Source organism: Equus asinus, chromosome 1 (assembly GCF_041296235.1).
Source record: "Equus asinus isolate D_3611 breed Donkey chromosome 1, EquAss-T2T_v2, whole genome shotgun sequence".
Lineage (NCBI taxonomy): Eukaryota > Metazoa > Chordata > Mammalia > Perissodactyla > Equidae > Equus > Equus asinus.
The window spans coordinates 139,820,780-139,848,487 of record NC_091790.1 but is presented as its reverse complement, the minus strand read 5'-3'; the positions used below and the strand labels follow the sequence as shown (position 1 = coordinate 139,848,487).

Genomic DNA, 27,708 nt, shown 5'->3' with positions numbered 1-27,708 from the left:
TCTTAAATCCAAGTTTATCCCCAAATATTATTATTTATTCAGCTCTCACTCAGGTCACAAAATCACAACTCCATTGAGGTCAGCCCTGTGAAACACTCTGAAGAAGCAATAGCTGTTTGGAGATTCTGTGGGCTCTCTTTCCTTTTTCCCAAGTATTGCCCTCCCTAGCCCACTCATTCTACATCCTTTCTGCATGCAGATTCATTTGTATTTAATTGCACTTATGATTTTTCATCTTTCTTTTGTACAGTAAAATAAATAAAGGAACAGAGAATCCTGAGGCATTCTTTGTGTGTTCTTGTAGACTCTGCCCCATTGTCTGGAAAACCACAGACTTCATTTTGATGCCAGTGAATCCGTCATCGGGTGTTGTTTAAGCCGTGTATTTACCAAGATCCTCACTTGAGCAGTGGCTTAACTTTTTAATCTTTGATTTATAATTTTACAGTTGCTGAGACAGAAGGAAAACCCACTCCTTTGGAGGAGCATGGCCTTTTCCTATATTGCTTCCCACTGCTGCCACTGAGCTTCTTGAACCCTGGCCCCTGGACACCATCATCAAGAAGAAGTTATGGATGAGCCACCTATCTTCTGAGAGAAGAGGACCATCAACTGCAGTTTCTAACTAGGTTGCCTTCTTCATTTCAAGTAATGGCTTCCGTCAGGGTCAGATTAAAGACAGACCAGCTGGACAACTGCTTGGACGACTAACATTAAGGGCACTGAAGTGTCCACAGTATGCTAACACATCCATGGAAATATGAGGAGAGGGAAATAATACTAGCATTTCTTTTAGGGAGAATTCTGTGTGGGGCTGGAAGGAATGGTTTGATAAATTCCTTAGGGATGGAAAGCAGGGAGTAATCAGAATATAAAGGAGCATGGGGATGTTTTACTGCAGGACTCCTGTTTTTCCTACTGGGAAATGTAAATTGGGTGCACTGCTTGGTTCTTTCTCACACAGAACTCAGCCTGTTCTCTAGTAAAGATCTGGTTTGAAGGAGACACCCCTTTATTAGCCTGCATGTCTCTGCTCTGTACCCTAGAGCTTGAAAATGAAGACCTAGTCATATACTGTCTATCTTGCAGTTCTAGGAAGTTAGCTCTTAGTGTATCTTCATTCACTTGGGTGTGATGGTTGTTAACAGAGCAGATTGAGTCAAATAGAGCTTGATCTCTGCCAATGGGCTGGGCGATCAGAGCCTGTGTTGAGTTAATTATATCAATGGAGGCGTCAGGTGGAGTTGGGATTTTCAAAAATAGCTGAGGAATGATTTTGCTGGTTATTTGTAGATGAGGACATCAAGGAACATTCTTAGAATCGTGAAATATGGACCTGGTGGTCATGTTCAATAATTAAATAGTTAAGTACCTTCTGGACACTGTGGAGACTTAGGAACAAGATAGACATGGTTCCTACCCTCATGGAGCTTACCTTCTAGCTTTCTATTAGGTGTAAAGAGCAGTGGCTACAGCAAGCCAGTGGACACAAAGATACTCTTGAGCACAGAATTCCAATTAAGAGAGTAATTTCTACTGATTTAATCATGCCTAGTAACCGTGCTTCTCAAAGACTTATGTCTGCATTCTATAAATGCTCTGTGAACCTGCGTAGACTGTTTCCCTAGCAAGTTGCATAAAGTCCTGTGGTGTCATGGGAAGAGGTTAGGGTTAGCAGGGCTTCTGGGGAGGGAGATGTTAAGTGACTTCGGTCAGGAAATATGAAGGGACAGATTTCAGGAACCAGCTAATGCTTCTGTTCTATGCAGGAAAACTGCAGTGTGAGAAATACTGCCCTGGGAACATTGAGACCTGGGGTTTAGTCTTTATTCTAGTACTAACAAGCTATGTGACTATGGGCAAGTCACATCACAGTCCACTTGGAGACCTCTTGGGTGACTCCAAGATCCTTTCCAGCTCTAAAAATGTTAACATCAAGCCCCAGACTGCTAGGCAACTGGCCTGTTTCTAACTCTCCTGTTTCTAAGCTGTTAGGTCAAGTGGATCTGCAATAGGCGCTTGATTGTTATTTTTTTGGAGGAGTGTTTATCAACCTTGTAGGATGTGAGGAATCTGCCTCTCTCCTTTGGAGTTGAGAAAATTCTACAAAATACCCTGTAGAGCTCATAGAGGCTTTATTTCCTCCTTCATTCTTTTTTCTATCCCTGCCTTTCTGTCTCTACTTTCTTTCATCACATTTCTATTGAGCATATACCATGTGCTATATACCAGGTGTGTACTACGTTTAGAGATAAACCTGACATTTTCCCGCATTCCAGAAGCTTTCACAGGAAGGGGAACAAAACCCTCCTTCCTTTCATCTGCTGCCTTTCCTTTTGGTGAGAATCAACCACATCCCAGGGGAATGTGCCGGTGGTACTCTGAGGGTAACCAGCTACAGGCGGATGCCCCATTCTGCTCAAGCAATTTTGAGGTGCCTTGAGATGTACATCCAGATTATCATTTAGGCCCGGGGTCACCATGAGAAGATCTATGTCCAGATATTAGGAAGAGATAATCTTTTACTTCTTGGGATAAATCTGTAGAGGGACGATCCTCCACGCAGTGATGGCCACTGCCTACCCCATCTCCTGCAAACCATGTCTGCCCCGGTGGGGAGAATCTAGGTGACTGCGTCCGAAACTTAAAAAAAAAAAACAAACCTTCTCAATAAATACACACCTTTCATGTATACTGTGCTTCATATATTCACTAGGGCTGTGGCCTCTTTACAAAGGAAAGGAAAAATACTAATCAGACAAAAAGATATTGCTATGAATTCTTATGTTATTGTGAACCAGTCCTACATGAGTGACTTCTCATCTTTGTTTCCTCCATCATTAGTCACTCTATTTGATATATATCACCAAGTGCAGAAAATGCTATAAAAAAATTCATCAATGGAATTTCATAGTCAGAATTCCTGAGACAAACTGTTTGGTTTGAGAATTTTATCCTGGGAAATAGTTTTAGGGACTTCAATATCTGGCCTAAATGGTGGAATTAATTACTCTGCACTCTCAATTTTGCTTCCCATTTGAGGTCAAGGAATGTACTGAAACCTCCAGTTAATGCCTATATCTCTCTGTGGCCAAGAGCTTTAATTTTCTCTATTGCTTTCGTTTCTTGCAGATGTACAGCATTACTAAATGGGTTGATTAGTGCTTCATCTCTTCTCCTTGTCCTTACTTTCCCTCTTGTAAATAGGCTAAAAACTGTGTAAGGTTCACAAGATCAGACAGCTGGTAGGACTTAGAAGAGAAACAGAGTCTGGCAACTCACATCAATGGAAAATCGACCCTGGAATAATTGACAGAATATTCAAATATCTTAGTGCAGTGTTATTCCCATTAAGCAGAAATGGTAAGTAAATCTATATGACTCAAAACATTTTTTGTAAAGGGAACATTCTTTTCTTTTTTTTCCTTATGTGCTGGAGGAGTTGTAGCAGCAAAATGAATATCTGTCAACCATCTCATATTTCCAAATATCTGGAGATTGACCATTATGAAGACAAAAGATATAGATGATGGACTGGTCTTTCCACCTCTTTTTTGCATAGTCTGAGGTCTCATAGCTTCAGCCACTGACTCTAAGGCAATTTACATTTGTTTCCTCTGTCTCTCTTGAGAGAAAACAAAAATCTTATTTTTCCAAGCAGTTAAAACTCTTCTTCTTCAGCTAAGATGAAAGAATTAGGAGTTCTTTCTCCTTGTATATAATTGCATGTTTCATCTTTCCTGTTTTAATGATTGACAGAAAACTGATAAACTGAGACATCACTGAACCAGGGTTGAATGTACTCTCTTGGTAGCCCCATTGCTATTTGACTATTTTCCAAGGTTTCTTACTCTGTAATGGAAAGGTTTATTAATATAAGGGGTGCTAAGCTTTCTGAATACTAATGAACTTATTTGCCAAAATTTAAATGTTCCTTCTTGTCAGTGAATGCCTGTCTCACTTAACAGAATCCACATTGAATAATGAAGAAAATTAGACAATATTGTACCCTCAAGAGAAATAATGTGTGAACTGTAATAGACTACAGAGGGGGAAAAGGGTCATATTTTAGAAAAAACGAGTAGATGATTTTGATCATATAAGAAAAGATTAACTTAGAGAAACCCAATTCTTTTTTAAAAAATGTACTTATAATAATTCAACGAGCAGGATTTCCCACTGCACAAGTGACATGTATCTTTGGCTAGTTTAGAATGAGAGTAAAGTCATAATCATATGGAAATGCATGCTAGGTTTCAGTGGTCACAAGTTACTAACCTTATTCCCAGGTGAGGCATCATATACCAGTAATGGAAAAGACAAATCAACAAGCTTCAAAAATGAACACAGATCTCCAAAGAAGTACAATAGGGAGGTAGAGTTTGAGAAATTGCCCCAATTCTTCCTTTAAGCGTGGTATAATGAGGCTGTCTCTTGGTCAGTATGTTTACTTCCATTGCCTTGGTGTTAACATTTATAGAGTTGATGATCACGATAGCTTTCCCTCACCAGCATTCAAAGCGCTTTGTGGGAACAAGATGGCTGCCCTCTTGACCAGGAAGACAGGCTGGGAGAACTTCAGTTGCTACACAAACTGGAATACGGTCCGGGACAGAAATTAGAGTGCATCTATGGAGTGAAATAAAGCAATGGAGGGAAAGTGAGAGAGAGAATGTAAAGGTGAGATTGTGCAAAGACGGGAGTTTGTCCATGTCATACACTTGAAACAGGAAGGTACAGGTTGGTAAAAGGTGTGGGGAGGAAGGATTCTAAAGTAGAGAAAATAAAGGAAAGAATGAATGTCTCCAGAGTTTGCTAGAATTAATTATCTTGAGATTTCAGGAGGGGCAAAGGAAGATCAACAGAAAGGAAAGAAGGCTCTGAAGCATGTGAAGTTTCAAAAACAAAACACAAACAAAAAATTTTAAAAACTAAAATCATGCTCTTCTAGGAAAAGAGGCTGGGCGGTAACAGAAAGTTTGATGCCAGCAGGATTTGTATTGAGGGGTTTGCTTTTAATCTCTAAGAGAAAAGTGTTATATGACAGATTTGAAAGACATTAATGTATCTTTTGGTCATGATACTGGGCTTCAGTTGCAAAGGGGAAAAAGAATGATCAATACATCTCAGATAAACACAACCAACTGTGCAATAGTTCATCTGAGGTCTGTATTATCCCCACTTAAGTTAAAAAAAAGAGGCCTGGTGAGTTTGATTGCCTCTGTGGGAAGGCTTGAGAATTATAAACCTAGGTTTCTCCCTTGACATGATAATTTGATATTAAAAATTAAGTAAATAAATAGAAAGAGAGTATGGGGACATTAAGGTTCATCTCCACCATTTCAAATCATGATCTGCACCTTCAGAAAAAAAGACCTTGGAACTTGGAAAGTAGGAAGGAGAGGGGAAGAGATGACTGATGGGGGTGGTAAGCAAGAAGCGGGAAATGAATGCTGCAAACCAAATAAGACTACACAATTTGTGAGAAAATGAAATGAACAATAGAGTTTGAAGGATAAGTGGGTATTGAGAAATATGCAATAATAAGACATTTAAAAATAGGAAATTACAGGAGAAAGTGAGAACGAATGATGAATTACATAGGAGATGCTTAAGGACGTGGGAAGGCAAAGAAGGGAGGAGGTATTTGGGATGCGAAGCAAAATGTGACTAATGGCTGTAAAGGGCAAGTTCAAACTCCTGATGGCATGTCCCCAACCTTGGGTGAACGTGCATAACCTAGAAATAAAGGAGGAAAATACGAGGAGAGTTCATCGTTAACATGAAATCGTGAGGACAGTAGAGAAAGCAATAAGCATCATTAGTCCTCAGGAATGAAAGCGTTTCTAGAGAAATGTATTAGTCTGTGTTCTCCATTCACCTATGAGTAGAATAGTTTTCATCTACCTTTTACAAAAGGTTGAATTATAAAGTGAACGCTATTAAAGGAAAGAAAAGCTAAGCATTGTCAGGGGAAGTTGGAGAAAAGACTGCCTCTAGAGCAACTGAAGATTGGGGACTAAGTGAGCAAAATTGTTCACAGCCTTTTCTATAAAAATTTTGAAATCCAGCCTCTTAATGAAAGAACTGGAGATAATTTATTCAAATAGGAATGTGGGCAGTGATGAGGGAGGAAGTTTTAACTGTCGTAAATATTTCAAAATATATTCTTCCACAACATATTTTGTGCCTCGTCAAAGTGAGTGAGATTAAGTTAAAAAGCTTCAGGGTATTGCTTTAAACACTTTGGATGAGAGGATTTATAGCTATGTAAAGTATTCCTAGCAGCAGAAATAACATTAATTTTTCAAGAAGATGGATCTCTGGAGCAGGAATAAATGCCTGTGATTATCCTTTCGTTTTCTCGTGTTTGTGCAGGGGGATTCCGTTCAGCCAGACGGTACCAGACCCCCTTCAGAGGGAAGCTGATAAAGTAATTTAGGTGGAAAGGCCTAATGAGATAATGATGCTAAGGCCAGTTAACACCTAATAAGAACATAACCACCAGGGATGATATTGTTGCTTATTAATTATAATGATGATGCGGAGGAAAGAGACAAGGTGGCACTCATTTAGCAGAGAGCACTCAGGAGTAAAGCTGTTTTCCCAAAGGGCAAGTTGCAGTCAGTTAGAGTTAGAAGTAGGGCAACATTTAGCAGAGTTTGAAATTTATGGCCGTTGGGTTATACTGGTGACCACAGAACTGGAGGCCGAGCAGGAGGTAACAGATGCCTTCCTGATGGTGGCCAGGGCTGGAGCGGAGACAGCTGTGGTTGCAGGGCCAGGCCACGCATGGAGCCAGAGACTCCAGGCTGAGTTGTGGGGGCAGTCCGCTGGCCTTAGATTGCACAGTGGTCATTCGTGGGCAGACGGGCAGGTGTCCAGAACTGGACTGGGTGTGCTTCCAGTTCTGTGACCTTCCCCTCCACTCCACTCGGTCCTGTGAATCAGACCCGTAGCACAGCTCTTCAGTCTAAGTTGGCGCCCTGCCCTGTTGAGGGAGCCCAGATCCTTTGGTCCTGTTTTCTGAGGCACAGATCTAGCCTTCATCTGCTGACTTGAATTTAAGGTTTCTTGGCGTTAGTCACTGTCCCCACTCTGCTTCCTGAATTCCCTGTGGGTCTGGGCACCTTCGTGTTCACCCAGGGCTGGGGAATTGTAGTGTCAGTTTATTGGAGACACAATGTCTGTATGGGTCACATCGGTAGGAGTCGAGAATGTGAGGAAGAAGCAGCTGTGCGAAAAAACATGGAACTTTTGGAAACTTTGTGTGTCCTCAAGGGAGGCATAGGGCCAGGACCAGTCTGGGGAAGTGCATTTGGGGCTCAGTGAGGAATATGAAACTGTCCTTAATCACCATCTTTCCCTTCACAATGTGGGTCTCTGTCTAGGTCCTGGAGCCTCAGCTGTCACTCACTCCTCTCTGGGTCTTCAGATGCCACCTCTGCAATGATAGGGAGTGGTTTTCCACACTTTTCAGTGCTATTAATTTTATTAGCTGGATGAGGGCCATCTCACAGAATTTTTCTTGTTACATGTGATGTCACCGACCCCACCATAAAAAGGAAATAACATTCTCATCATTAATTTTTTAAAGCAAGTATATTTTATTTTTGTTAAATGTGTGGTTTGAGAGAGACAAGAAATGAAAAGTGCTGGACTGGAAGACAGAACCTATGGCTCTAGTCCTGACCCTTATATGTATCAGCCCTGTAACTTTGGTAAATCTCTTGATTTCTGAGCCTCAGTTTCCCTGTCTATAAAATGAGGGGCTATTGAGGGTAAACTTTATGGTTTTAAAGCTATAGAAAGCCTTAAAATTCTACATTTAAGCATATACGTTTGTAAGACTCCTACATTTATTAAGCCTTTATGAGAAGTAATTGCTAACCTTGTAGGATGACAAATATTGCCTTAAATCCAAGGTTCAGAGTAGATGTTTAAGGTCTGGGTTACCAATGAACCAATGACAGAACTATTTCTTGAGCACTAACTACATGGCAACCACACACCAACCTTAAAGCCAGGTGCTTTACAGGGAGGAAACAGAGGCTTCAAAGGTGAAATAGGTCGTTCAAGATTGTGTAGTTAATGAGAGGGTGGAGCCAACATTCAAACCCAGGTCTCCCTGAAACCAAAGCCCTTGACCTTAATCACCACTGTGCACATCTCCCACTGTTTAGAACCCAGACTCATGTCTTATACCTGATGGTACCAGTCACAGTTTCTTCATTCACAATGGTTCTCAGCTGGTGATGGAAGGCAGGTGCAAGGCAGAGAGTGGTTTGAAAAATCTCCCCAGTCAATTCTGATACACACACCTCTTTGCCTCTAAACCCACCTTGAGTGGCCAGAGTCATACTAACATGACTACATAAACAGTACCTTAATGGAAAACTTTCTGCCATGTGAAGGTTCTCGTTTCTTCTCTCAGCACGGCTTTGGGACAGGCAGGGACATCAGACACAATTCTTTCTCGTCTTCCAAATGGGAAATTGAAGCAAAGAGAATTGAATAATGCAACTTCATGCACCCAGTGGTCATAAAATCGACATGGGGACTCACACCTTACGACTCCAGCCACCACAAGACATTGTCTTTCTAGCAATTCAACTAATAATATATTTTAAATAAAATATTTTAAATAGATGGAAAAAATGTCACCTTTTCCCCCTGGAGTTTCCTAGTAGGCATAATCACTTCAGTGACATTATTTTACTCAAAATATCTGTAAAACCAGCCTCTCTGAATACTCTCAACCGCAATAGCCAAGGACAAATGCCCAATAGGGGAGAACAGTACCTTAACCAGGCATTTCTATGAAGAAAAAATGACTTATTAGATGTTCACCGACTGGTCCCCAAAAATGCTTCAGCAAGGTTGTTAAGGCTTAGGTACTCCAAACAGCGAGGGGCTCTTCATTGTTTGGATCTTCTTTGAAAGTAATAAAAAGAATCAATTGCCTTTTGAGGATAAGAATATTAGCATGTAGAATTTCAAATTGCTTTCCAATAATTTATTTTAATACCACACAAACAAGGCCCCAGATTTAGTTTTAATCCACAATTTTTTACAATAAAATGCCTTCATTTGGTCTTTCTATATTTTGGTTTCTTTCCTTTTGCTGACTAAATGCTTTTTTTTTTTATTTACTATTTTAACCTTTTTTGAAAAATATTTTATTTTTCCTTTTTCCCCCCCAAACCCCCCGGTACATAGTTGTGTATTTTTAGTTGTGGGTCCTTCTAGTTGTGGCATGTTGAATAAATTCTAAATTGTTGCTCAGTATGGTTGCATTCAGCTAATTGTGAAAAATTAGAAATATCCACCTATAGGATTTGATTACTCAAAGATCCAATAGAATACAATGTTGTTATTTAGAAGAATGAGGCAGCTCTATATGGGATGATCTCTAAGATATACAGTTAAAATTTAAAAAGTGAGATATAGACCAACATGTTTGGTATGCTACTATTTACATAAATACATACTGTACACATCTATGTTTATATTCGTCGTGTAACTGTGGAAGGACATTTAAGGCACTGGTAATAGTGGTTGCCTCTGGGGAGAAACTGACGGCTGGGAGATTGGAGGGAGATTCTATGTATACCCTGCTGTCCCTTTCATATAGTGTATCATGTTCGCGTATTACCTATTCATACGTTTTTATAAAGGAGGTAGAGCTCTTTTTATTGAGATGGAAAAATACAAAAGACATATTGTTAGGTATAAAAAGCAAGTTGCAGAAGAGTATGAATAGTATATAATTCTATTTTTGTAATTATACATGCATCTATGTATGTGTCTACATACATACACACACATCTGTAAGGATATGCACAAAATTGTTAGCAGTGGTTCTCCCTAGAGGGTACAATATGATAAAGAGTGTGTGTATGGACTTTCATGTTTTATCCTATGTACTTCTATATTGTCTGAATTTTCTTACACAACGTACATACTAATTCACAATAAATAACTCATAAAACCCAAAGGCAACCAAAGGATTGTGCTTGACTTCTACATACCTAGAAACAATATTTCCCAGATCAGCCTTTCTGGTCATCTGTGCTTTGTTTTTTATATCCCACAGATTACTTCGGATCTCTTCCTTGACCTGTTCTCTGAAGTTTCTTGAGCTTTCTGTTCCTTTATCTTTGCTCTCCTGCATTCGCCTTTGTCCATGGTGCCTAGCTAAAGTCACGACCAAGAAATCATAGTGATGCTAGCGATAGATCCTCTCTCAACTTCTTTCCCTTTAAATGAATCCACAATGATGCAGCTAAAAGCCTCCTCATTCCTAGTTTAGAGACTTCAACCTGGGGCAAATCGAACTACCTATTTCTAGAAAATTTCTCTGCTTTCTGGATCATTCCTATTAGCACACAAATATGCTATAGCTCCAATCTTAAACAAACACAAAACCCTTGGTTTTGTTTTGTTTGATTTGGTTGGTTTTAGTGGTGAAACCTCTACTCAACCTCTCCCGACTCCACATCCCCTCCAAATACTGCCCCACTTCTCTGTACTCGTTTACAGCAATTTTCCCTGAAAAAGTTGCCTTTATTTTTGTGAAGACACTTCCTCCCTTCCCATTCATTCTGAAAACCACTTCTCTCAGGCTTTCAGCTTTACCACTCTCCCTAAACTGTCTTGTCCAGGTCACTTAAGGGTGTTCACTTGCCAAATCCAATGGTCAATTTCAGTCCTCATCTTCTCTAAACTCTCAACTCATTAGTTACAGTTGATCACTTTCTCCTTCTTGAAGCCTTTTTCTCTTGGCTCTCTGGACACCTCTTTCTTAGATCTGCTCCTACCTCACAGTCTGCTCCTTCTTAGTTTCTTCTTTATCCTCTTCACCTTGAAACGTCAGAACTGTTCAAGGCTCAGTTCTTGAGACACCTGCCTTCTCTATTTAAACTCAGTCTTTTGGGAATCTCATCCAGACCCTTGATTTTCAACACCATTTCCATGCTGATGTCTCTAGGTTTTATGTCCAAACTCCAACCTGGCCCTAAACTACAGACCCCTTGTCTTCTTGACACTGTTATTTAGCTTTTTATCAGGCATCTCAAACTTAACATGTCCAAAACAGACTCACCTTCCCCCACCATTCTTTCCATATGGGTAAATGGCAACTCCACTGAAGCTCTACATTCAAAGTATGTCCCGAATCTGATTACTTTCACTGCCTCTGCCACTAAAGCCCTAGTCCACACTTCAGTATCACTCACCTGGATTAGTTCAATTGTGATTTGGGTGATTATAAGGTATCAGTGTAGGTTTATCAATTGTAACGAACGTACCACTCTGGTGGGGGATGTCAATAATGGGTGAGGCTGTGCATTTGCAGGGGTAGGGAGTATCTGGGAAATCTCTGTATCTTCATCTTAATTTTCCTGTGAACCTAAAACTGCTCTAAAAAAAAGTTTTAATTTAAAAAAACGTTAAAAAATATATAAATCAGATTATGTCACTGCTCTGCTCAAAACTCTCCAATAGCTTCCATGTCACTCAGAGTAAAATCCAAAGACCTTACCATGGTCTTCAAGGCCCATATGCTTCCTATACTCACCCTACATCTGTAAACTTATCCTCTTTCACTCCCCCTTTAGTCTTCTCATGCCACTTGGACCTCCTTGCTGCTTTTTGAACATACCAGGAATGCTCCCCGCTCAGGGCCTTTGCCCTTGCTGTAGCGTCTGTCTGGAATGCTCTTTTCTCAGATAGCCACATGGCTCAGTTCCCTCCCTTCATCCTGCCCAAGTGTCACCTTATCAGAGATCCTCCCTTGAGCACATTTAGAATAGAACTTGCCACTCTCACTCTGCCCCTTTACCCTGATTTATTTTTCTTCTGAGCAGTTACCATCATCTGAAACATTAGATATCTATTGACTATTATTATTATTTTTTTAAAGATTGGTACTTGAGCTAACATCTGTTGTCAATCTTTTTCTTCTTCTTCTTCTCCCCAAAGCCCCCTCAGTACATAGTTGTATATTCTAGTTGCAGGTCCTTCTGGTTGGGCTATGTGAGACACTGCCTCAGCATGGCTTGATGGGCAGTGCTAGGTCTGCATCCAGGATCTGAATGGGTGAAACCTTGGGCCGCCAAAGTGGAGTACATAAACTTAACCACTCGGCCACGGGGCTAGTCCCTGACTATTATTTTTTTTTTATTATTAAGGTTATAAAAGTTAACATCCTTGTGAAATTACAGTTGTACATTATTATTAGTCATGTTGTAGGCACACCACTTCACCCCTAGTGCCCTCCCCCCACCCCCATTTCCCCTGGCAGCCACCGATCAGTTCTCTTTGTCCATATGTTAACTACCACCTATGAGTGGAGTCATACAGAGTTCGTCTTTCTCTGTCTGGCTTATTTCACTCAGCATAATACTCTCAAGGTCTATCCATGTTGTTGTGAATGGGACAACTTTGTCCTTTTTTAAGGCTGAGTACTAATCCATTGTATATATATATACCACAATTTCTTTATCCAATCATCAGTTGCTGGGCACTTAGGTTGGTTCCATGACTTGGCTATTGTGAATAATGCTGCACTGAAGATAGGGGTGCATGGAGCTTCTGAAATTGCTGATTTCAGGTTCTTAGGATATATACCCAGTAGTGGGATGGCTGGGTCATAAGGTATTTCTATTCTTAACTTTTTGAGGAATCTCCATAGTGTTTTCCGTAGTGGCTGCACCAGTTTGCATTCCCACCAACAGTGTATGAGGGTTCCCTTTTCTCCACAGCCTCTCCAACATTTGTCACTCTTGGTTTTGGATATTTTTGCCGTTCTAACAGGTGTAAGGTGATATCTTAGTGTAGTTTTGATTTGCATTTCCCTGATGATTAGTGATGATGAGCACCTTTTCATGTGTCTATTGGCCATCGTATATCTTCTTTGGAGAAATGTCTGTTCATGTCCCCTGCCCATTTTGTAATTGGGTTATTTGATTTTTTATTGTTGAGTTGTGTGAGTTCTTTGTATATTATGGAGATTAACCCTTTGTTGGATAAATAACTTGTGAATATTTTTCCCCACTTAGTGGGCTGTTTTTTTGTTTCAATCCTGTTTTCCCTTGCCTTGAAGAAGCTCTTTAGCCTGATGAAGTCGCATTTGTTTATTCTTTCTATTGTTTCCCTTGTGTGAGGGGTTATGGTGTCCAAAAAGATTCTTTTGAAGATGACTCAAAGAGTGTGCTGTCGATATTCTCTTCTAGAAGACTTATTGTTTCAGGCCTAATCTTTAGGTCTTTGATCCATTTTGAGTTTATTTTAGTAAATGGTGAAAAAGAATGGTTGATTTTCATTCTTTTACATGTGGCTGTCCAGTTTTCCCAGCACCATTTGTTGAAGAGACTTTCTTTCCTCCATTGTAGGCCCTCAGCTCCTTTGTCAAAGATTAGCTGTCCATAGATGTGTGGTTTTATTTCTGGGCTTTCAATTCTGTTCCATTGATCTGTGCATCTGTTTTTGTACCAGTACCATGCTGTTTTGATTACTGTGGCTTTGTAGTATGTTTTGAAGTCAGGGATTGTGATGCCTCCAGCTTTGTTCTTCTTTCTCAGGATTGCTTTAGCAATTCGGGGTCTTTTGTTGCCCCATATGAATTTTTGGATTCTTTGTTCAATTTCTGTAAAGAATGGCATTGGAATTCTGATTGGGATAGCGTTGAATCTGTAGATTGCTTTAGGTAGTATGGACATTTTAACTATGTTTAGTCTTCCCATCCTTGTGCATGGAATGTCCTTCCATCTCTTTATGTCATCATCGATTTCTTTCAAGAAGGTCTTGTAGTTTTCATTGTATAGATCTTTCACTTCCTTGGTTAAATTTATCCCAAGGTATTTTATTCTTTTTGTTGCGCTTGTGAATGGGATTGAGTTCTTGAGATCTTTTTCTATTAGTTCGTTGTTAGCATATAGAAATGCTACTGATTTATGTATGTTGATTTTATACCCTGCAACTTTGCTGTAGTTGTTGATTGTTTCTAATAGTTTTTGTATGGATTCTTTGGGGTCTTCTATATATAAGATCATGTCATCTGCAAACAGCGAGAGTTTTACTTCTTCGTTGCCTATTTGGATTCCTTTTATTTCTTTTTCCTGCCAAATAGCTCTGGCCAACACCTCCAGTACTATGTTGAATAAGAGTGGTGAAAGTGGGCACCCTTGTCTTGTTCCTGTTCTGAGAGGGATGGGTTTCAGTTTTTGTCCTTTGAGTATGATGTTGGCTGTGGGTTTGTCATATATGGCCTTTATTATGTTGAGGTACTTTCCTTCTATACCTATTTTATTGAGGGTTTTTATCATAAATGGATGTTGGATCTTGTCGAATGCTTTCTCTGCATCTATTGAGATGATCACATGGTTTTTGTTTCTCATATTGTTAATGTAGTGAATCACGTTGATTGACTTGTGGATGTTGAACCATCCCTGTGTCCCTGGTATAAATCCCACTTGATCATGGTGTATAATCTTTTTGATATATTGCTGTATTCGGTTTGCCAAAATTTTGTTGACTATTATTTTTTATTTATTTATTTTTCTTTGCTGAGGAAGATTCACCCTGAGCTAACATCTGTTGCCAATCTTCCTCTTTTTGTCCTTGAGCAAGGTTCACCCTGAACTAATCCTGTGCCATTATTCCTCCATTTTGTATATGGGTCACTGCCACAGCATGGCAGGTGACGAGTGGTGTAGGTAAGCATCGGGGAACCAAACCTGGGCCACTGAAGTGGAGTGTGCTGAACTTAACTGGTAGGCCACAGGGCCAGCACCTATCTACTGACCATTATTTGCTTATTTTATATCTGCTCTGAAATGTAAGCTCCATGAGAACAGGAATGATGTCTTATTTACCACAGTATCCTCAACATTTAGAAGAACGATTGTTAGAGAGAAAAGTGCTCCAAAAATATTTGCAGAATGTTGAAGAAAGAACATGGAGAGGTTCACTATAGCTTCTTTGAGCATATTCAAAGGACACGAAGTTTGTCTTAAGACAGTTTATTTCTCCATCTCAAACTTCTCATTTCTTTGTCTTTTAAAGAATTTGTTTTAACTTTTTATTTTGAAATAATTATAGACTCACAAGTATTTTCAGAGTACAGAGAAGTTCCATGTACCTTTTACCCAGCTTCCCCCAAAGGTTGCATCTTACATAACTATCCTTTAAAAAAGTTTTTTTTGCTTCCTTTATTCAAGTTTCTCCTGCCTTCTTCTATAAGTCTTTCTAAACAGGCTTTTGGAACTCTTCCTGGGGCCGGCCCTGTCGCTGAGGGGTTAGGTTCGTGTGCTTCGCTTCAGTGGCCCAGGGTTTCGCCAGTTCGGATCCTGGGCATGGACATGGCACTGCTCGTCAGGCCATGTTGAGGTGGCATCCTACATGTCACAACTAGAAGGACCCACAACTAAAAATATACAGCTATCTACTGGAGGGATTTGGGGAGAAAAAGAAAAGAAAAAGATTGGCACGTTGTTAGCTCAGGTGCCAATCTTTAAAAAAATTTCTTTAAAAAAAGAGCTCTTCCATCTCTGATTTCATAGCCAAGCCTTTGATGAGCTTTCTTCAACACCAACATCAAATTCCTTCTTCAAGATGACTGTCCTACTCAAGGGAGGGATAGAATACTTCAATTAAATGCGAGAAAATATCTTTTATCTTATTTTTAATACTAACAAATAATAAATAATAACTAACAAGAAATAATACTAAAAGAAGGGCAAAGCTGATTCATCTCTTAAGCTGGTGGGCTCTATAGAGAGATACTGTTTCTTCTGTAAATTCTGAATGGCAACTTGTTTGCTGTAATTTCTAAAGAGAGGCCAAATAATAATTTGCTGAGCCTAGTGCAACTGTTTAGGAAAAGCTGAATAAAAATAAATATATGATTTTCATAGATGTTCGTATTTCTTTTTAAGAAATAATTCTGCTGAGAACTTATTCATTTATTCAACAACTATTTATTGTCTACCTACTATGTGCCAAATGGTCTGTGCTAACAATGGTCTTTTATCCCCCGAGATGATCTGGGGTGAACATTAGCTTTGAGATACTATAATACTAAAAGATAGATTGAGAACTCCTGTCTTCCAGGTAAGGAGCTTACTCTCCATGGAATGAGCATTCATGCTCAGGAGACAAGGGCATTATTATGCTCTAATAAGTGGTTTCCAGAGTTAAAAAAAAATCAATGTCACTTTCTATATGCCTGAAGTATATAAATTAACCTATCATTTGACAAAATAAGACTTACTGATTTAATGATCAGTAAAAAGAAGACATGACTGGGACATCACTAACCTCAATAGTTAAAATGAGCATGTATTAAACTCCTTATAAAAATCCCCTTCATATTAAATATTAATTAGACCTGCCCCCCATGTCAGTGTTCTTCTCGTATAATCAATCTCCTTTCCAGTGTTAGTAGGGTGATCATTTGCCCTGTTTGCCCGAAATGTCCTAGTTCACACCTGTTGTTCCAGGATAATTGTTAACTGCAACCCCTTTCACTCTCTAAAGAATTTTGGTTTGGACGATAAATTATATGGTCAACCTCAGTATTAGGGTCTCTGGGATAAATGATCAAGGCGCCATTCCTATTTATTGGTATTACCTTGTCACAAGCTGTAAAAACAGTTTTCCTTTTGATTGTTTCTTCCTGAGTTGTCACAAAGACCTTCACATAAAATCACTCTTTCCCATTAAAGCAATTATTGAAACCCCCTTCAGTAATGACCACTTGTTTTAGTTTTCCTCCTCAGATTCCAGAGACCAAATGCAGACATTGCTTTTGCTGGGTCAGCATCATAATTGTTCAGAGGCACAGCCTTGTACTGGGAAAGCTTGGTCTATCTAATCCACAAGAATCTCAAGGAGACATTTTTTTCTTGGTAATAGTATCTGGTAGAAAGAGTCTACTATTGACTACTAATTTTAGCGCAGAGAATGGAAAGCTCAACATACTTAATTTCCATGGAACGTGCGTATTTCTGGACTAAGATACCTAATGTCTCTAGAGCGCCACTAGGGAATGAGTAATTGAAAGGTGAATTTGGGTGGTTGCCTTAGATATAATCTCTGTTAAAACTATTTAATCTCTGTGGTTCACAAGTAAATCTTTTCCTGAGTTGATAAATGGAATGACATTTCTGGGATTACATGTTTCTACAACAATACTTTTTGGCTGATTCTAGTAGGAGCACCACTATTGATTCATTATTTAATTTTGGAAAATTGATCACTTGGTTTTTTTCATCTAAGGCTGTGTCCTCATCGTACCAGAGCACCAATCAATTCAATGTTTCAAAAAACACTTTTTAAAAATGTGGGACCATGGAGACCAAACCACTAGTGACAGAAGTAAATTGTCTTCATCTAATTGTTTGGCTGTTTCTTAACCTATCTGTAAATTGTGGATAATTCTGCTGGATTTTGCCTTCCTGATGCAGTTGCCATGAAAGTAAGTTACATACTTAGTAAAACGTTATGAACATTTCAGATAACAGAGCCTGAATGACTTTATCATTCTTGTTTGTAGTTTGCTTGGAAAATTAAATTGAATGAGGTGAAGTGGCTAAAGTGTGTTTTTCTCTTTCTCTCCTTTTCTTACTTCTCTACTTAAAATGAAAGTACATCTTTTAAAAATACTATTACTGAATAGTCAGTTTTATTGTAAGACACTGATAGACCCTGAAATGTCGATGACACTCCTCTGTTGTTGGTTTTTTAAAAAAAATTCCAGGCTTCTATCAAAATTAAGAATGTTTCGGGAAAACTAGGCTCCTAATTTCCTTCTTAACCCAAGGGACTGGATTGAATAGCTAAAGAAAAATTTTCCTCATAATTATCCCTTTTCCTATTTCAGGCATCAACTCTACCTTACCTGTCCCCCTAGGAAATCCATTACAAAACCTAGAGAGCCCCCTTTCTGATGAGTCAAGTCAACTCTTTTCCCAGGAGTACCAGGGCCCGCTTGTGAAACACAGCCTGGGCAACTGCCCCAAGAGTCCCGCAGGCCCGAGTGGGTAGGGACGTTCCGGGATTTGAATGTAGTGGCATCAGGTGGTTGGAGGGGGTGGGGTGATAGACCAGGCTGCTGGTCTTCCAGGAAACCAATTACATTGGGGTAATCTTAATAGGTCATATTATATATTATACACCAAAAACACTGGCAGTGCTTTCAAAGGAGAAAGACCTGCAAAAAGAAGGTAAAGAGTTGATAAGACAGAAAAAGATACATATTTTTTTCTGATAAAAACAATGACCTATTACTAATTATGGGAAAGAATTACCCAGAAAGAACTGTATCTTCTTTTGGCAAGTTTACGCTGAGTAGCTGTGCACAGCTCTGTAATTCTCAAGAGATTTACTTGCTGTCTTTCAGCCAGCAATATGACAAGGATTTATTGGTGTGCCAAGATGGGGGCCTGGGTCTCAGAAATGGGAAATCTGAGACACGATCATTTAGTTGAAGAACTCTAGGTTGCTTGAGCATTCTTGTTCCATGAGTGGCTCACAAAAAACCCTTAGAAGCTGCCCTAGTAACTATGTTTCCCAGAGGGGAAACTGGGGCAGACAGGCAGAGCAGGGGTATGTGTTTGTGGTGGAGGGGTGAGATTTTTCACAATATATGTTGCTGGAAGGTCTACACTCTAGCAGGACCAGCCTTAGGAAATGCTGGTAAGTGGTTCTTTGGCAATATTTACTCATTTTGGAATGGCTCTTCCTCTCTCCTACTTCCCCTGCCTAGAGGTGTAATTTTGTAATCTGATTGCTCAAAGTCCCCTCATTATGGCCCTCACCTGAGCTGGTATGCTCTGGATCTTGTTCACTTCTCATGTTGACCAAATTTCCTATCAAATTCTATTTGCCTCATATCCTATTCCCACTGGATATTTATTTCTGCTTTCCAAGGGAGGAGGATGTTATCCGGTAATCTAATTAGAATGCAGTAGGATGGGTATAGGCAGTTTAATACACTGTCCCTTTTACTATGGAAGTAGAAGGTAGGGGTTTACACTTCCACAGGTAGGTAGCAGTATTCTATCAAATATGTAAATTTTTAGTAGTGAAGTTTCAGGAGATATATTGCAAATTGGTGGGAGTAATATTTTGATGACATAGACATTTTTTAGTGCTCTTAAAATCACACACATTTACAAACACCTTCCTGAGTAAGGAAGGCCCAGCCCTTGAGCCTGGGAGAGTCAGAGTATCCGTTTTGCATAGCCAGGTCTCATCATTGTTGAGGGAGGAGATGCTGGCAGGAGTGAGACAGCTGGAGAACATCCCTAACTTGCTATAGACCAAGGACTATACATACATATCTTTCTCCCCCCTGGGGGGGTGGGGTGTTTGGCATGGAGAGAGGGTGCTGGGCACCCCTCCCACGTGCACAGGCACCCTCACCCAGGCACTCCCCACCTCAGCCTCACCCGGTGGTTTGCCTACAGGCTGATTCCTAAAAGATCAGAAAGACAAATGATTCAGAAGTGCCTGCAGCTGATTCCTACTTAGAATATGTAATCTCACAATCCGTGCCTGTTTTCTTTTAAGTGTTTATACTCCTCTGATCAAATCTTCATTCTGCTCTCTAACTGTCCCTTTGAAAACAGCGGCAAGGTTTTATTTCTGATTACACAACGACTAAAGCCAAACAAACAAACAAAAAAAAGCCCACAGCAGTGTTGATTTGACACTGTTTCATTTTTGCTATCCCAATCCAAGATTTTCTGAATATCTCCATAGCCCAGCCAGGACACATTCACTGAGTTATTGACTGGGCAAGGCTCTGCTTAAAGCTCTTAGGAAAATTTCTCGTGTGACTTACAGTGATTTTCAGTGAGAATCAAGAGCACCATGGTTGGTTCCTAATAAGTATGTAGTTTCTGTATTGGAAATACATGTCTTTCACATGCATAAATGCACATAGAGCATAGGATTTCCAGCGCTGGCTCAAGTACACGTTCGCGCATGCACGTGTGCGCGCATGCGCACACACCCGCCATGAGTCTCTGCTCTGTACATACTAATTATGTTCTCATTTGAGGTAGCTTCACAGCTCCTATAGCTATGAAATAATAACAAATACAGAAAAATGCCTAAGAAAAACAATCTAAAGTCACAATTGATCAGTTTTAAGAAAGAACGGCATTGCAACTAGAGGCATAAGTAAGGAGGGATTTTTCTGGGAACGTGAAGCGGTAAATACATTACAGAATGGTAATAACATCTGCTTTATTAGCAAAAGAGTAAATAGGCAGTTTTATCATTCCTCTAAATGGTGATAAAACGTGCAGAAATGCCATTCAGAATGTTTTGTTTTTCTTTTTTTCAAATGCAATGCAGATCTCTGTGTGAGCCCACACTGTTCTTGCTGTTTCCTTTTATTAAAAGCACAATGTTAACACTGTCAAGAGATTATTACAGTAGTATTCAAATCTGCAGTGATGCTAAATTCACAGAGTGCTCAATACACCTGAGCAGGGGAAAATATATATGAGAAATAAACAAAAAGATTGAAACAATTTTAAATTAGGCTCAAGGCTATTCCCTTCTAGAGAGGGAGCTATTGATTATCAATATTGCACCACATTTAAAAAATTCCCATATCATGTAAGTCTCTAAATTATAATAGCAGAGAATAATTTTTGAGTACTGACTCTGCTCCAAGCACCATGCTTAGCACTTTACGCAATTTGTTCTCATTTGAGCCTCATACTTTTTCTATAGATGAAACTATTATCATGCTCATCTTATAGATGTGTATGTGTTTTAGAAACGTGTATGTGTAAAAGCCAATACCTAGAGCATGTGGATTTGAAATTCCCCCGAACACATCTGTGACTTATGCGAAGCTGTGTTAGGGAATGTAGAGAGGGTAATTTTTTTCTTTACTTTTATTGAGGTAACATTGGTTTATAATATTATAAAGTTTCAGGTATACAAGGTTATAATTTGACTTCTGTACATACTACAGCATACTCACTACTAAAAGTCTAGTTCCCATCCATCACCATACAATTGAGCCCCTTCACCCATTTTGCCCTCCCCTCACCCCCCTTCCCCTCTGGTAACCAATGGTCTTTCCTCTGTATCTATGTGCTTGGTTTTGTTTTGTTTTGTTTGTTTTTAATACTCCACATATGAGAGATCATACAGTGTCTGTCTTTCTCTGTCTGACTTATTTCACTTAGCATAATATCCTCAAGGTCAGTCCATGTTGTTGCAAATGGCAAGACTTTATCTTTTTTGTGGCTGAGTAGTATTCCACTGTGTATATTACCACTTCTTTATCTATTCATCTATTGATGGGCACTTAGGTTGCTTCCATGTCTTGGCTATTGTGAATAATGCTGCGACGAACATAGGGGTGCATGTACCTTTTCAGAATTCTTTTTCTGGAGGTCACTGTTATGTGCTCCATAGCATCATGATGTTTCTATGCATGTACACATGTGCAACACATATTTTAGTTTTTGTCACCAGTTTTATCCCCTTTTCTATTACTTTCATATTTATGATGGACAAATGTTCTCACTTTGAAGTCTCTTGCTGTGGGATCTCTTTTCTAGTAAAATTTCATGGTGGTTCACATTTCCCAGGAAATCACCTTTAGAGCTTTCAAAGAGATATTAATGTTTTAAAACACAAATACAAAAAGTCTTACACTCACCATAAGAGAAATGTTATGTCTCCCAGTGCCATCTTCCCAGTTACTGCACACGCCGTACAGGCTAACGTCATTTTAGCCAGGACCCCACCCTGTTCCTTTTCTGTCTTTCTTGTGGCTTGGGGCTTTTATAGCCTTTGCATCTCTTTGCCTGGCTCTGAGATCAGGCTCCCTGACACTGTACCTCTGTGTTGCTTGGAGAGGCAACTTAAAATATACAATCTCCAGACGGCAATGATTTTGCCAAATTAAAAACAGACAGGGGGCAGAGAAAGCGGGAGGTGTCAAATGTTCCTTCTACCCCACTATCAGTTTGATGTGGTGGCCTTGTTCCTACCTAGTCCCACTTCTCGCTGTCCACTACCCAAAGTTAAAATGCCTGAAATGTTAACAGAATACACATGGCTAGAGATATGTATACCCTTTCTTCTGCCTCCTAACCCGACACATGGAGTTTTAATTGTGGCTTATTTCAACTTAATTTTGCTTCACCCTTAGGATGAAAGACACTTGTTTCAATAAGTCTCAAGAAGTATTGTAAAACATATAAGTACTTGCAAGAATCTCCTTAGCCACCTCAAAAGAAAATCATTACTTTTGGTGGATATTGAGCATTCGCTTTTGAAGTGAGCTTCCTTCCTCTTTCCAAACACAATCACGGTCCTATTGATGAGCTGATATCAAAGTTAATGAATGTATAATGCACACTCTTATTCATTATTAATGCACAGGAGTAAATAAAGTCTTTGCTCTGGTTAGAAACAAATCTAATAGAGAACAGGCAAAAGACGTATGGCTAGAGGAGCAATATCATGTAATGTATCTTTTCCTCAGTCCTTGCCTGGAGCAAATATGGAATATGGCAGCTCAATTGTCCTGGGAGGTTTCATTACAAATGGAGAATTTCCCAGTTATCTCAGATCTTAAAACCAGCATTATTCAACGTGACGCATTAAGCCATCATTAGTCCCAAGATGGTGACTTCAGTGGGGCTGGGATGGCTCCCACTGAATGCAGAAATGGTTATTAAGAAGCCCATGAAGACTACCATTTTCTTTCTTGCATTGCTCCACTGTTTTCAGATCCTATGTTCATTTTAAAATCCACACCAGGCAAAAGTCTGCTACGGTTTAGGCTGTGTCTAATCTCTAGCATGCCTCCTGAATGTGGCCATGGTATGCACTTACAGCCATGTTAGGCTGTGACTTACTTTCAGAGTGGTTTCAAGCACAATTTCTGAGTTCTAGTGAGGATGAAAGCCCTTGTACACTGCTCTTCTTTCTTATTAGTGCCTTGCATGACTTTCTGCAAGCTATGACCCATGGAATTCTGCAGCACAAAAATGATAAGATGTTTGGTATCTTTCATTTTCTGCAAATAGTCTGTATTTACAATACTACTCCAGTGGTTTCTGACTACCGCTTAGGGCGATTTTGCTTAGCCTAGCGGAATGTCCTGGAAACTACTGGCAATGATTTAGCCTCCAAAATTGGAATGCATTAGTAGAGACAGAAAGCCTATGAACAAATAGTGGGCATGTGCCAGAGTAAATAAGTGTGGTTCATGAGCTGCGGTTAGAAATGTCTCTCTTTCAGTATGCAGGGCAAAGCTTTTGCCAGCATTTGCCATAAAGTCATCACACAAAGCAGTTTTTCCTCTCAGTAAGACAGACTCAATGAAAGAGAGCTTCTAGTCTCACAATCTACTGTTGAGGCTGTAGTCACAGGTCACGCCAAAGGAGACCTGAGCTGAAGGGGTCCTTTGCTCCAGCTGGCCTTTCTTACCCTTCCTGCTGCAAAGCTTCTATGAAAAAGAATGAACCCATGAGGCAGTGAGGAGGAGGGTGGAAGAACTGGAAGAGGCAAGACTCTTCGTAATGCTCAAAGCTCCTCCCAGGATCTCATAACAAACCACAGAGTCAGTTTGCTTCCTCTCTTTTCCAAACCCAAACTTGGCCCTTGCTGCATAACTCCTTCGAAGCACTTGGTGAGGCTATCATTACTGGGTGAAGCATTAAGACACCTTCCTCCACAGAGTTCTGTCAGAGCCTCAGAGGCTGAAGGAGACAGACGTATATGGTTTCCACTTTAGTCTGTTTGCATTTTCCTTTAGAACTTAACTCCTTGACCGCACATTACAGAAGGATTTAGTGCATTTGGATTGGAACAGCATGATTTCTGGTGCAGTGTGCATGCTTGCCCTCTGAGTTGGGGTCTGGTTTCATGCAGTTTTTTATTCCTGTGTAGACTGCACAGTCTTAGCAACTACTGAAATCTAAGAAGAAACCATTTTTTTCTTTTTAACTGAAGAAGCCATTAATCAATACTGCGTAAGATTCATTCACTGTGGGGATATTGTTGTAGGGGCATGTATAATTCACCCTTAAAACAGAAACATAATGAGAGATGTCATTTTACAAAGCCTTCTCTGATCACCATTGTCATCATACCATAAAAGAATAAAATATGGATAAATGTTTTAGAAACACCTCAGACACGACAACTTTAGGAATAAAGAAATAAAATATGTTATTTCTGTACTAGTTAACAAATTTCCTAATTCATTCCCATAATTATGGATCCCACAGTTAAATTCAAGCAATATTCACTGGACAACCACTATGTGCCAGGCATTATGCTAGATGGTAAAAATACAGAGATGAATGACAGAGCAAATGTATCAAAATGTTGTGGACTGTCAGTTCTGAGTGGTGGGACTTAAGACTTTGCACCCTGTTCAATTTAGAAAATAAAAGAAAATGTCTTTTTTTCCCAAAAAGAAAGAAAGGAAAAGAGTTCTTTATTTCAAAGAGCTCACTGTCGATAGATATGGAAATGAGTGCCCAATAATTTTAATACAATGTGATAAGCAGAATAATAGAGGGATGCTCAGAGATGGCACAGTTTCCTTCAAGCACCAGTGCTAAGCAGGATCTGAATCCGGTGTTCTACCGTGGAGGGATGAGAACTGGTTTAAGAGTTAGAAAAGTCTAGCTCTGTTTTAGACTTCTGTTTCTTGCTTACCCATGTAATCATAGACAAATTGCTTAACCTGTCTAACGCATAGCTTCTTCCTCTGTCAAATGGGAATAATACTCTCTGTATTTCTTAGTTATAAGGTTGTTGGAAGGATTAAATGTGAAAATATACATGAAAGGGCACAAAGAACTATGGACATAATATAAATACAAGATGCTATTTTTATTATTATTGGTCTCAGAGGCTTATGCGCTGAACAAACCTACATTGCTAAAAGCACTTTGTCATATATATTAAACACATGTTTGACTGGAGAAAGTTATGCTTCACTTGTCTTTCATCTGAAGATGTCTAAACTCTTTCCCCAAAGTCTCACAACCAAGGACTCCGAGATTCTAAAAAGAGAAGTAACTAGGCTCATATCATTGAATAAGTCCAGTCCTCAGCCAGGTGGATGGATAGGCTTTTATCTCAAGTGAAGGTGGGAGGCAGAAGGGCCTAGTGGGGTCAACATGGGCTTTGGAGTAGATGGACCTGTGGTATCTTTACATCCCAGCATCTCAATTTCTCCTTCTGCAAAGTGGGATCATAATATCTATCTCAAGGTTTTGTGAGGATTAAGTAATTATGTGAAATAGTTGGAACATGGTAGCCACTCAATAAATGTAGCCCTTTTCCTAAGCACTAGTTACATCTATCCATAATGAGCCCAGCTTTTATTTTACAGTGCCCACGTGTCCTGCTATGTGAATTGATGCTGAGAAGCAAAATAATCCATGCAGATATTTTGATATGAGAACTGAAGTGACAATGAACAGAAAAGGAAGAATCAAAAAAGGAAAATGGAAAGACATTTACAGTCACCACACGGAATTAGCAGATCTGGGGGTTCTGAGTTGGCCTGAGTACTAAGTGAATGGTGCGGTAAGTGGGAACTGCCAGGAGCTAACTAGGATTTGTTTAAACTTAATACTGGGCATGCAAATCTTTCTTTGCTTATTTTCAGACTCCCAATTCATTCCCCCAAATTTCATTCCAACAAAAGGCACATACCTTTCCCTTCCAGTGTCCCAAACCCTTGAATGCTTAGATCTGTGTCTTTTTGTGCTGCCTCCACCAAATGCAATAAAATCTTGTCAGCCAAACTTCTGCAAGGAGCCCTGCCATCATATGGCTTCTTCTTCACCTGCTTTCCCCTTCCAGTCACAAAAGAACAAGATGACATGTATTTCAAATGCCAGGCAAAAAAAATAACAACCAATTACTGGAAGGACAAAAAGGTTTCGTTTCTAGCTGGGGTTCTAACAGATGCTGATATATTGTTATTGCTGTGTTCCCCCTACGGCAGCCTCCTTCCCAGCTAGCGATGGAGCCTAGTTTAAGAATAGAGAGATGCATTCCACACGACAAACATTCAGTTCACTTCAGAGTGGTTTAAATTTTTGATCTTTTGCAATTTAGTGATTTTTACCAGTGGAATTACTTTCTCCTTATCCCACCAACTGTTTTCTAAGAATTTCACTCTGGATTACATATAGGCAAAGAATCATAAGACCTGATAAAATATGGCAGAATCAAAACCTAGCCATCATTATTTGATAATCTCAGCCATATCCTATAACACATTAAAAAATTGATTTGATGAGTCTTTATTTCCTTGAAAATCCCCCAAAGTTATAGGGAAAAAAAGAAGGTGGTATAGAACCCGGTGAAAGCAAAGCACCAGATTAAATTGGCATGGGCTAAATGACAAGCTATTGGTCTGGTCAAACTGAGTAAGCAAATAAGATTGCTTTGGCAAAGGAGAATTCACACACGCACACAGAGGTCCACAGACTAAGTTTCTTTACCTGTATTTGTTTCCTCTATCTCTCCTGTCCTTGCCTGACCCTGCATACTTCCAGCATTTAGAGGATCTCACTTTCTATTTATTTTGGTAAAAAACTATTAGGCTATTTCAAAGGCATAAGAGAAACACAATTGAGAAATGGTGTAAATCAAGCTGATCCACCTTTCTGACTGGCGATGTGGTCAGGGTGTCTGGACACTGTCAGGGCATTGTAACCCATATCCCAAAGTGACTTTGTTATATGAAAGGAGTTTAATTTTTTTCCTCTTTGTAACCTTGTGAAATTTCCACATTAAAAGGCCATCACATCTTTCAAACCAGAAATGATTGTGTTTGGCACCACAGCCTCTGGTGTAATGGGTCGAGCTTGTTTCCACTAAAACGAAATCAGCTTTCAAAATAAATCATCTGTAACAACATTCTACTCCCCAATCATATAATCCTATTAAAAGTGTTTCTTTTTTTTTTTCTTCATTGTCACTGGGCTGACAAGATTGGCCAAGTTTCAATGAGGAGAAACAGAAAGTTTTGGAAGACCTGGCCAACGCATGGAGAGCTACCCAGCTCCTACCTTGCCAGAACTTATTAAGCCCTTAAATATAGTCATCTGTGTTTCACCTCCACCTAACATGCTTCATGGTTAACACAGTGATCCAGTCACTCAGCAATTCAAGCCACTCAACAAAGAGTCCAGTTGGGACAACCAAAGGACAGTGGGTTACCATGGTTATGCCAGTGAATAAGACCTTTATCAAAATTACATAAGAGCGCCAATGTGCTGAATGAAAATGTATTCCAAGTGGCTGCTGGGAGAATCCTTGCCAGAAGTGTAAATTATGTGGCAATATCTAAAAGAGCACGTTATAATTTCAGATTTCTCAGGAAAGCATATTTTTCTTTGGGGGTAAAAAGAAGAAAAAGAAACATCTTATAATAACCAAGTAGATTTGTTTTCTTCTGCCAGCAGGAAGAAAGAGTTCCTAGAAAATGCTGAGGGAGTTCCCAGCCAAAACGTACCGCTCAGCTTGGTCTTCACCCCTTCCAAACAGTATGAGGCACTATTTGCATTTGGGTTTATCAGTCAGGGAACTGACAGTCTGTGACTATAATGTTCTTATTAAAACAACCCAGTCAAAGCATTTGGAAGCTGTGGTCAATTTATAATTTACCATAATAAGTGACAGGTCACA

General features: G+C 39.6%; 1 long non-coding RNA gene across 1 annotated transcript in view; it reads left to right on the top strand.

Moving 5' to 3' along the window:
• LOC139045227 (uncharacterized) overlaps nucleotides 1–26,837 on the top strand; it is a 67,526-nt gene extending 40,689 nt beyond the window's left edge. Inside the window, exons 2-5 of the long non-coding RNA XR_011503159.1 lie at nucleotides 449–629; nucleotides 4,513–4,680; nucleotides 17,281–17,479; nucleotides 25,397–26,837. This is a non-coding gene — a long non-coding RNA (uncharacterized lncRNA). The remainder of the gene's footprint in view (nucleotides 1–448; nucleotides 630–4,512; nucleotides 4,681–17,280; nucleotides 17,480–25,396) is intronic.
• Nucleotides 26,838–27,708: the final 871 nt, after the last annotated feature.